This window comes from Mastomys coucha, unplaced genomic scaffold (genome assembly GCF_008632895.1).
Source record: "Mastomys coucha isolate ucsf_1 unplaced genomic scaffold, UCSF_Mcou_1 pScaffold23, whole genome shotgun sequence".
In the NCBI taxonomy this organism is placed as follows: domain Eukaryota; kingdom Metazoa; phylum Chordata; class Mammalia; order Rodentia; family Muridae; genus Mastomys; species Mastomys coucha.
Window position 1 is genome coordinate 40836180 of NW_022196906.1, and position 11577 is coordinate 40847756.

The 11577-nt window shown below is 47.2% G+C and overlaps 1 long non-coding RNA gene across 1 annotated transcript; it reads left to right on the plus strand.

Moving 5' to 3' along the window:
• The first annotated feature begins 827 nt into the window (after positions 1 to 827).
• On the plus strand, positions 828 to 11307 carry LOC116072616. The gene is made up of 3 exons (XR_004111523.1): positions 828 to 1178; positions 4730 to 4841; positions 11203 to 11307. It is a non-coding gene; the product is annotated as an uncharacterized LOC116072616 (long non-coding RNA).
• The last annotated feature ends 270 nt before the right edge of the window (positions 11308 to 11577 follow it).

Sequence of the window (11577 nt, forward strand, 5' to 3'; positions counted from 1 at the left end):
AAAGGTCCTGGCATGCCCAGGAACTCAGAGGAAGAGCCTTGCTCTAGCATCACCCTGCCTCCCCCAGCCCCCACCACCTTAATTTTGCCCCGCTCTCCATGCAGAAAAGGACCTTCTGTCTCATGTCTGGAGGGGAAAGAACCAGAAACCTCCATTCTAGAAGTCTGGAGTGGAGAGGGAGGAGGGTGAGGAGTGGGTAGGAGGAGGGAAAGGAGTGGGAGGGAGGAGGGAGAGTTGGAATATGGGAGAAGGAAGGAAGGTAGGGTAGAGATGGGGAGGAAAGGGTGGGAAGGGGAGGAGCCAGAAGAGACAGAGGACAGCCTGGAGGCCTCAGGAGCCAGCACCAAGCCCTGATGCTGGATGAGAAGCTAAAAATACTGGGCTTCCTCCCCACTGCTGTCTCAATGTCGTTTTTTTTTTTAAAAAAATAAGGCAGCCTCTTTCTAGTTCTCCCCTTCCACTGTCATTTATTTCAGTTTTTATCTCCACAACAAAAATTCCTTCCAACTTTCCCCCCTGTCTCCCTCTAATGCTCTTCACTCTCAAATGCTAATAACCTCCAGCTGCAAACGGCTTAGAAGTGGCTCTAGATTGTTTGATCTTTGGCCTGTGATCTGCTTTCATCTCTCTGCTTTCAAATGTTACTTTAGATTTACTTTAACCTATTAACATGCTTGGTATTCATAGACACGCACACTCCGAAGCTGCTTCCCAGCTCCTCAACTGCACCCCTCCCCATTTTAGCCAGGCAGGAAACTGGAACTCCCAACGCAGACCGGAACTTTCCAGTGCTGGAGGAGGCCTGAAAGGCAAGAGACAGAGTCTGAGGAGGTTGTGCAGGAGAATGGTGGGAAGGGAAGGAAAGGAGGAAGAGATGAGGGATTGCAGAGAAGAAAATAGACAAGAGAAGGCAGAGAGCTAGTGCATGAGGGCAGGGAGAGGGGCAGAGAAAGGGACCAGGGGTACAAAAGCCAGGAAAGTGTCCAGGACTGGCAGCCTCCCTGCTAGTTACACACAGTCTAAATCTACGCTCTCCAGTCAGAAGATGGGGATCCAGAGCCTGCTGAGTTAGCGCCTGAGATTTCCAGCTTGCGGTTGAGCTGGGATGTCTGGCGTGTTGTTTCCACAGGAAACGAGAGGCATGAATATGGATGAAACTCCTCACCGAGACCACAAGGGTACAGTTCAATTATTTGCCATATAAAGTAGCACGCGAGGATACTTGATGCTTGATCATTTCTTCTGTGTACGTGTACGTGTGTGTGTGTGTGTGTGTGTGTGTGTGTGTGTGTGTGTGTGTGTGTATGTCCATGAATGTAGGGGCGTGTGACTGTGACAGGGTGTGTCAAGGTGGCTGGAGAAGGTTCGCCAAGCACCTGCAGGAGATCCTTTGAAAGGTGTCATGCCATTCTGTCCCTTCTTGAATGCTCCTGTGACCCGAGCCCTAGAGATGATATGGGTGATGGACTCCCTGTTTTTCCACTTGCAGACTACGGCAAAACACAAACACACTCAACTTACACCTCACACACGCATAATCACTCACAACACACACATATACATTCATACCACACATACACATACACACACTCACACCACACACACACATACACACACACTCACAGCATACACACACACACATACACACTCATAACTCGCACACACACATACACACTCATAACTCGCACACACACACACATATTCATGCATAGATACACAGACTCACACCACACACATTCACACATACATGCACTCACACCACATACACACATACACACACACTCATAACACACATACACACTCATACCACACACATATATACACAGACACACATACACACACTCACACATAGACACACAGGCTCACATTACACACACACACACACACACACACACACACACACACACATTCACTCTCCATAATACAGCTGCCAACCCTCAGCCTCCACGTTCACCAATAGACAGAGGCCCAGAGGAGGACTGATAATCTTAAAATGTTTGGAAAGTCTTGAAGCCAAAGCCATCCCAAACCAGCCATTTCCTCAACTCTTCTCTATTGTCTGGAAGAAACAGATGTTTCTATCTCCTCTGAGCAAAGCCTGGCTGGCTGTAGAGGGACTCCGGAGTCTCCTAGCAGTCTCTGCAGAGGAAAAGCCACTGAACGGGGCAGTGAACCTGACTTGTAGTTAAAAGTCTCAGGTGCAAGTCTCAGGCTGGTGACTCAATGTCTCACCTCAGCGTCCTCATCTGTGAAATGGGCTAGCACCCCTCCTTGAGCTGGGCTGACAAGACTAATCCCAGTGAGGCTATAACTGTAAGCCACACAATGTAGCAGGTACTGTCTTAAGTGCCTTATAAATATTAACTTGCATAATCCTCTGTTAATCCCGCTTAATCCCCTTTAACCCTGTGAGGTGGATACTGTTATTAGTCTCATTTTCTAGATAAGGAAATGGAGACACAGAAGGTTTAAGTAATTTGCACAAGGTCACACAGCTAGGGCTATTATGTTCATTTTAGACTAATTAGGCTCCAGGGGGTCATATGAATTCATCAATTACCTCATTTGGTTCCTTGACATGCCTTGGAGACAGGGCCACTGTCACTAGTTCATGTGGAAAGGAGTGGGACAATCTCACCCTAGAAATCCAAGTTCATTGCCATGGGAACCCAAGTTCTTTAACAGATTCTGATATGAAGACGCATCTCTATTATCATCTGTGAGCATTGGTGAAGCTACAAGGTGGGGAACTCTGGTCTCCGCAGTTAGAAGCCAGGTGCTAAGGAAAAGGGCGTGTTCCTAGGCTGTCTCCTTGCTCGGACCATCTCTAGGGCTGTCCGAAGCCTTCTGAGTGCAGCAGGTGGGTTGCTTCCGGTCCTGTTCAGGAAGGTAGGCAGAAGCTTCCCTGCTAGACCCACAGCAGGGTCAACACAGCACAGGAGTCCTATCTCAGTAGCTTCTCTTCTGTGTCTTGACCCTTTGGCTTCCCATGATGCTCCAGGACTAAGAGATCAGGCAATCCTGTCTGGGCCCACCTATAAGTGACTCTGGTCCCTAAAGCAGTAGATTTACCTACTCGAGGTCCATTGATGTCCATCTCCTTGCTCAAACGTCACTGACGCTGCAGGTTATGCTCCCATTCATGTTACCCTCTTAAGTTTAAGTGACTTCAGCGTGGTCCAACAGCATCTCCTTGCCACCCCCGACAACACATGGCTTGGCACTCTATGGTTTTACATTTATCACGGTTGAGAGTTAGGCTAGGAAGACACTTTGTGGGCCTCCTGCAACAGACACACCCGGGACCCCACATTCCCTATGTGAATGTCCTAGACCTGGGTCTGCTAGTGATCTGGTGAAATCTAGGGGTAAGGTACAGCTTCTTCCTCTCTCTGGATACTGTCTCCTCTAGCTTGCCCATTCTAGATGCCAGTTCTACATAGCAGAGTCCTCCATGGTGGCAGAGCCCTGGCAGAAATTGAACTTGGCCTTTCTACTTATTGACTCTATGCCCTCATGTGAATAGCTGACCAAGTCTTCTCCATCTGCTTAAATACTGTGGTGGTTTTAATGAATGACTTCTGGATGACGGGGTCTTGGGAGTGCAGTTCCCTTAGAAGGATCTCTTTTTACACACTGACTTCCTGCACAGACCATTGAGGTCCCCCGGGAAAGAGCTGAATGTCAGGCAGAGCTCCCAACTGAGGGGCTTAGTGAAGGCGCATGCTTGTAAGGAGGGAAGGGCGTTTGTACCTTTCATTCCACTGATGGCATAACTCCAACTCTGTCATTGTTTATAGGACAGTTCCTAGCACCATGGTCAGAATCCAACTGTGCCTATTCTGGGCCCCAGTGAATGCCCAGCTTCTGTTCTCTGCAGTGTGAGGTCCCCTACTTCTAACTCAGAAGATGGTACTGCAGGCCAGAAAGAGCAAGTCTCCATTGCTGTAGTGGTGAGAGCAAGGCTGGGCTGATCAAGGTTCTGTTTTTGCAGCCCCTTGGCATCCTTCGGTGCCAGGCACAGCAGGGAGGAGCTCGAGGACTCTGGGAGGGGCTGTAGGCACTGAGGAAGTGAGCCCCTTTCTTCACACCACCCACCAGCCCTTAGTGACTGGGAAGAACAAATGCAAATGGACCCAGAGCACAATACCCAGAATACACTGCCATGCTTCCTAGGGGCTGGCTGTAAGTTAAAGCTGGGCTCCTCCTGGGGGCTGACATTTTCCCTGGTTCAAACAACATCTGCGCCTCACAGAGCTTGGCAAAGGTGAAGGAGTCAGTCACTGCCGTTGTGAGACAGAATGGAGAGCCACCCCACATCCCTCCCACCTGCATTGGTGTGCGATGTGTGTGTGTGTGGGGGGGGCAAACCCACGCAAACACCCACACGTGTAGATGTAAATGTCCCCTCACATGTCATACAACATGTATAAATGGAGGTGTCACCCTCATCTGCCACCCTAAGAACCTACTGATGTGCTGTGGCACACATATGCTCTTTCATAAACCTTTAGGCTTATACAAACACACATGCATGTTTACATGCATGTATTTACCATGAAGGTCAGACAGGCTCTTGTGGCCACTTGTCTACCCTTGTTCTTCCCTACATCAGGTCACAGCCCCTTTCCTGCCACCCGCCTCCACGCTCTGACTGGGCAGCAACAGTAGGGGCTGCTGAGGAGTCAAAATATAAGCATTCTCTAAGAGGGACCATCTTCTCCTCCAGGCTCTAGGCCAAATCTCCAAATGAAATCAGGCCGGGGAGAAATGAACAAGTGAGATGCAGAAAACAATGTGAAGAAGAAACTCTGAAGATACGAATAATAATAGAAAAAAAGGTGAGAGTTATTTTTCAGCTCACTGGCTTTCTGAAAAGTAATATAAAGTTGGCCAGCGTCTTCTTGGAATCGACCTTTCTGAGCCGAGACCCAGGCCACACGCACACATCTTTTTCCTCTCTTTCTATTACCCGAAATTTGTATGGTTTCATCTCCTCTGATTCTCTTTCATTTGTGCGCCTGTGCAAACCCCTGTGTCAGGGGCTTGTTCCTAACCTGGCAGGCCCACCAGGCTGCCCGCATTCTCTGTGGGCCTCCTGCAGGGCTGAGAATTGAGATCCTCCCAGGGCCTGCAGCCCTCCTGCTCCAGATCCCCCACCCATCTGGTCTCCAAGCTGTCTTTGTTCCTAAGAAGACTCCCTTGTTCTTTCCTGTAGACTGTCCTCTTCTCTCCGTGGGCTAAGGGGACAGGTCCTGGAGCAAAGCTGAGCCCAGAGTCTGCCGCACCCTGCAGCAGAGCATATTGATGAGGAAAGAGTGTGTCTTCTTCAGGGTGGCTCCTCCAAATTTTCCAGGTTAAAGATTCAGGAGGGGCTCTGGCCATTGTTAAGAGTAAAAGCATTGTTTATTTGCTGCGGTTCCAGGGAGTCCTCTCAAGGGAGAGGTGTAAAGGTCTTGCCTAGAGGTATTTCTGCTGCTCTCTCCTGTCACCTCCTACCCATGGCATGCACACACTCACACATATGCACAAACACATGTGTGAGGTCTTCAAACATATCCACGAACATATACCCATACCCTCCTCAAACACTCAAACTCACCTGTGTGTGTATGTACTTTAAATGCATCCATCTAAGCACAAGCATGTACCTTTTAACACACATGGATGCAAGGGCTTTGAATACATCCACACAGATACACACACATACACATTCACGAACATATACAGTTACATGTGTATACCTCTAAAGAGACCCAACCATGTATGTGCATGCACAAACACACACACACACATTGAGATACATGCAGATGTGTATGTGTGCTAATACATCTTAATCATATGCACATGTATACACCTCACAAACTCATGCATGTATTTGTGCATATATGTGTGTGCAGCTCTGAAGAGACCCAAACATACACATACACATAACCATCTTTAAGGTGCATGAACATATATTGACACATATTAAGCATACCCTCGTAGTCACTCATGTGCCCAGTACATGCATGTTCTTCTGCAGTAGTGCCTCTCAAAGCAATACTGATACTCTTTTGGTAGCCAGTGTCCACTCTCAGTCTCTTCCCAAGGAGAGTGTGGGGGTGCTTGGAAGTCTGAATCCCTACTGACTTTTGCAACAAATGTATCAACATTGGGTTTCACTCCTCCACCCTGTGTGATTCTTTGCTGAAAAGATGAGTGAAAGATGGCTTACTCCGAATTCCGTGTGGTCCTTCAGCAGGACCGGTGTGCTGGGCTCTCAGGGTCCACCCCTGTAGCTTGTCTTTTGTACTTCGTGGGTTCTTCTCTCTTCTGTCCTTCCCTACCTATTTTCTTTCATCTTTCCACCCCCTAACACTAGATAGGAAAGAAAAAGGGTAGAGAAGAAAGGAAAGTGATCCCTGAATAAAGCTAGGGATTGGAAATGGGGAGACGTTATTGTTAGACTACTTCCTGCAGATTAGGGGTGTTGAGTTCCTTGGGACACGTTTGATATTTGCAGTTAGGGTATCTAATTTTTTCTTTTTGTTTCTTCTTTGCACATGACTAGTTAACAAACTACAACCAACAACAACCAGCAACACCCAGCAACCAACCAACAAACCCTTGCCGCTCAGGGCCCTAGCATTCATATACACCCAAACTCCAAACGATACACAATTGCAGAAACTATCTGCAGCTGGCAAAATGATGCCCCTGTTACACTTGGAGGCAAATCATAGTCAGCTGCTATGGACAATCTGAAGCAGCCCCAAAGCCCACACCTTAGTTTAAAATGAAAACATATTCTTATAATATTTCTATGTTTTTGAAGAACCCCAAATCCCAGAATTTTCACCACACAAGCCAAGAGTTGAGAAAGCCTGAATGAGTAGATATTGAGTGAGGGAAAGGAGGAATGGGGGAGTAGGATGCAGGGAAAGTGATTTATTTATTTTGCCAAAGGAAAGTAGAAGGAAATAAACAATTCCTGTGGCCTCCTCCTGTGCCAATAGCTCTCGGCCCTCTTAATGCTGCCACCCTTTAACACAATTCCTCATGTTCTAAGGAGCCCCCCAACCATACAGTGTAATTTTGCTACTGTTATCAATCTGGTATGCAGATGGTCTTAGGCCACCCCTGTGAAAGGACGGTTTGACCCCCTAAGGACTCACAACCCACAGATTGAGAGCCACTATATTATGTGTTTTGTCACCCCATTCAAATTTTTGAAGTGGATGAGATGTGTGAGGGGCTCAGGATGTGACTCAAAGGGTAGATTGCACAAGAGAGTGCTGACTATTGACATCAGTTCATTCTTGGCTGCTTGCATAAACAAATACTTCCTTCTTTAATCCAATTCGATCATTACACTCATGATCCAGTACAAACATGACAGGTGCCAATCTTACAGGTGAGAATTATGGGTCCCAAAATAGGTGGACGACTTGACTCTATCAGGAGGCTAGTGTTATTCCCCAGATTTCAGTGGAGCAGCACAGCTTCTCCAGCTTGTCCCTCTTCAGCGGCAGTTGGTAAGATGCTCTGCCTAAGTAGTAGTTGTCTGGAATCCAGGCTGCTTCTGTCTATGGCTTTGCTGCCCATCAGGTTCTTGGAGCATCTCAATTAGGAAGATGGATAGAGAACAGCAGTCAAGGATCCTATGTGGTATGCTTCTTTGAGCAATACCTTGAGATGGCACATGTCACCTATGCTCACACTCCACAGCTTAGAATATAGTTGTGTGGCTATAGGCGACAACCAAGGAGGCTGGGATATACAGTCTAGTTTGAAGGAAGAAGGGGAGAAGGCAGAGATTGCTGAGCTATACCCAGCATCACACAGCTGCGTCCACTCTTAGAGGTAGGTCTTCTAGGCTTAGTGATCTCCCACTCTATAGTTTACAATGAAGCCTTAGGCTTTACCAGCAAAGCTTGGCCCCTGCTCTTTGTTCTGGGTCTAGAAGTGTTTTCATGTATAAGAATATTAACAGTCATGAGCATTGTGTTTAATGGTTTATTTTGGCTTCTGTGTGCTCTATTATACACACTCTATGAAACCTTAACTACCTCCTCATGAAGTAGGTAGACCAATGTCTTGACTGAGGACATTATACCTCAGAGATACTAGGCAGCTCATCTGAATTTGAGAGGTAAAGAGGCTTTGGGTCCAGGACTTTTTGATCTCAATCTCTTTCCTTCTCACTACATTGCTATGGCTCCCATCAGCCATAGGATTGGAGGCAGGGTAGACAGGAAGCCATCCTTCTGTCTAACAGGTTGGGATTCCCTGATGAAATTTAAATGAGCTGCTAAAGTTGTCAGGAGTGAGTAAAGTCCCTGCAGCCTCTTTGTGCTGGGGATACCTAGAAGCCTGTAGCTGGTGTAGCTCATCTGGGTTGATAACCATAAACCTGGGAACACTGGGTCACACAATTTGGGTAGTACAATCTTGGATACCAACCTCCTCCCATTAGAAGTTAGAAGGCATTTATGTCACGATCCATCTGTAATTGGTAACTTGGAGCACATACTTAGAGTCCCTAGAATTCGGTTTCTCTACCATTTCCCTTGAAAATGGAAGGCTGTAGCCCTTATTCTCACTGTGCATCACAGCTAACACCACAGCATGTCTCTTTTCGCACCCTTCCTACATACCCACGACAGATTAACCCTCCTTCTCAGCCACACGGACAATCTCTCCACATTGCTCAGTAAGCTCTAGCTCTCCTCTGCCAGAAAGTCCGAGCTCATAAACCAAGACCCTGCCTTCCTTGGTACTGAGTGCTCATATTGCTCATCCAGATAAAGCATCCTCGATTCCCTTAAAACATACCAAATGTTCCCACTGTGACACCTTTTTCATCCTCCTATGGCCCTACGACCAGGTAGCCCTCCTTGCCTGCCCATCAGTGTCACCTCTAAAATCCCTTGGTCAGTCACTGCTCATTTTCAATCTATTTTTTTTCTCAAGACAGGGTTTCTCTGTTGTAGCCCTGGCTGTCCTGGAACTCACTCTGTAGACCATGCTGGCCTCGAACTCAGAAATCCACCTGCCCCTGCCTCCCAGGTGCTGGGATTAAAGGCGTGCGCCACCACTGCCCGGCTGCTCCTTTTCAATCGTTATGTTGGCACCTGTGGATATCCAGATAGCCTCTATCCTAGAGAGCCTCTTGGTGTAGGGTTGTTTACACCCTTAGGTATGTAGACACACAAGTGATCACAGACTCTCTGCGATATGTAAATGAAAGAGTTGGTGCTAAGGCTAAATGATGCTTCAACTAGACATAGGAGGCAGCCTTGGCCAAAAGCCCCACAATTTCCTTGTGTCTATCTGCAGAGCTCACTGTCTGTGTTCATGAACTGAGTTCAGATTTTCAAGCACATTTGGTTGTATTTTCTTTGCCTACTGAGGGGACAAACCCAGGTGTCCCATAGGCTAACCTGTCAGTAGAAACAAGCGGGTAGGGACCTCTAGGGAGCTCCTCAAAGTAAGCTCTTTGGCTTTTTGCCCACACTCAACCTTTCTTTTTACCAGGCTGAAGTCAGTGGAGAAAGTAATAGATTGGGACTGGGATGCTCAGGTTAAGTGGGCCGCTTTGCAGAGCTCATCCATAACCCTGCTGGAGCCCAGAGAATACGTTAATTAGAGCCGACGGCACGGCTCCCATCAGCCATCCATCCTGTCCATGTCTGCGGGGCCTTCCCCACGGACACGCCAGCCCACTCCCTACTCTGAAAGAGATTTATTCATTATCAATGTGTGTCTATGAGAGGGACCTAGTGGGGACTGAAGAGGGAGAGAGGGAGATGCCGAGAGGGACAGAATGTGAAAGAGGCTGATCCCAATCAGCTGGCAGATGATCAAGGGGTGTGTTTGGGGGCTGGAGATGAGGTGTTCCCAATTAGGGGGATAAAACAAAGCCACCTGGTTGGGCAGGTGAGCCAAGAGCCATGAGAAGAAATGCCATGCACATATCCAACAAGGAGTCTTGGCCAGGTTTCAACGCAACTTCCTTTAAGTCCTGAATAGTAGAAAGAAGAAGACATGGAAGATCCTTTGACCCCAGAGCTGTGTATCCCCAAGAATCTACTTCCAAAGCACCCAAAGAGACCCACTGAATGAAGGAATGACACTCAGAGCAAGCAAAGGGGTCAAGTGTTAGGGGGACTCACTACCTAGGAGCAGGCAGAAATAGGACTCAGAGAGGCCAAGCATGGCTTCTGGAAATTTATTGTTTTATTTTATTAATATTTAACCCAGGAGCTTATTTTTTTAGAAGAAAGGGAGGTACATTTCCTTGTTTCTGGGTTCTGTTACTTGTGTATTGCAAAGAATTTTAGTGATGATAGAACCAGATCTCTTCAAGGTGGTATAGGAGCCTTTGGGGTGCTAAGTGAGCAGGTCAGAGATGACCAGATCAGACCAATTCTCCTCTTCTCTTCCCTTCTCGTCTCTGCTCTGCTCCCCCTCTCTCTGCATCTGTATTCCTCTCTGTCTGTCTATCTGTATGTCTAGTCTATCTTCTTTGTGTGTGTGTGTGTGTGTGTGTGTGTGTGTCTGTTTCTCTTTGTGTGTGTGTGTGTGTGTGTAGCCAAAAGTCAAGATTAAGAGTTTTCCCTTATTGTTCCACGTTATTTTTCTTTGAGACAAACATCTCTCACTGAACCTGGAGCTCATGGACTTGGCTAGACTGCCTGGCCAGTGACCCCCAGGGAACTTCCTGTCACTACTTTATCAGGATTGAGATTATAATTGTTCACCACATACATCTTTTGACGTGGGTGCTGGTGATTCAAAGCTAGATTTTGTGCTTGCAGGATAGGCACTTTACTGACTGAGTCAACTCTCCAGGCCTCCTCAGGGAAGTTTTAGTGAGCTTTAGTCATCAGTAGTCACCTGGAATGAAGGACGGCTGAACTTGTGCAGAAGCTGAGGCTTTGCACTTTTAGCAGGCTTCCAGATTATGACCCTATTTCTGCTCTGGGGAACCGTAGCTTGAAAAACACTGACCAGCTGCTTTCTGAGAGTCCCTCTGATTCACACGTTCTATGACTCAGTTCAGCCTCAGGACAGAGTTAGCTATCCCTCTGCCATTCATCATCTATTGGTGGGAAGACTCATGTTTGTGGTGTGTGTGTCTCCTAAGTGGATGGACTTTTCCCGTGCCATTTCTGAATTCTTCCAGCCCAGACCGTTAATGTCACGTTCTCTTCCCAGCATACCCTGAATGGATGAGCTAAGCCCTACAAAATGCACGGAAGGCAATTCAGGCAAAGTATTATCAACAAGATTTAAGAAGAAGCCCATGGAACACAGCAATAAAACCTGGAAATAACTATCCATTTCCTACCTACAAAATGTCTCATTTCCGAGTCCATAAACGCTCCCCCCTCCGGATCCCAGACCCATCTGTTTTGTAAGTGTGTATAATTATTAGCATCATAAAATCAGTTGCTATACCTAATGTAATTATCAGCAAGCCAAAATAATATCAGGTAAAGGCGGGGGGTGGGGGGGAAGAGGAGGCTTGCTCACTGCAAACTCAGAACTGTTCTTAAGAGAGAGGGAAGTGGTCACATGAGAAGGTAAGAA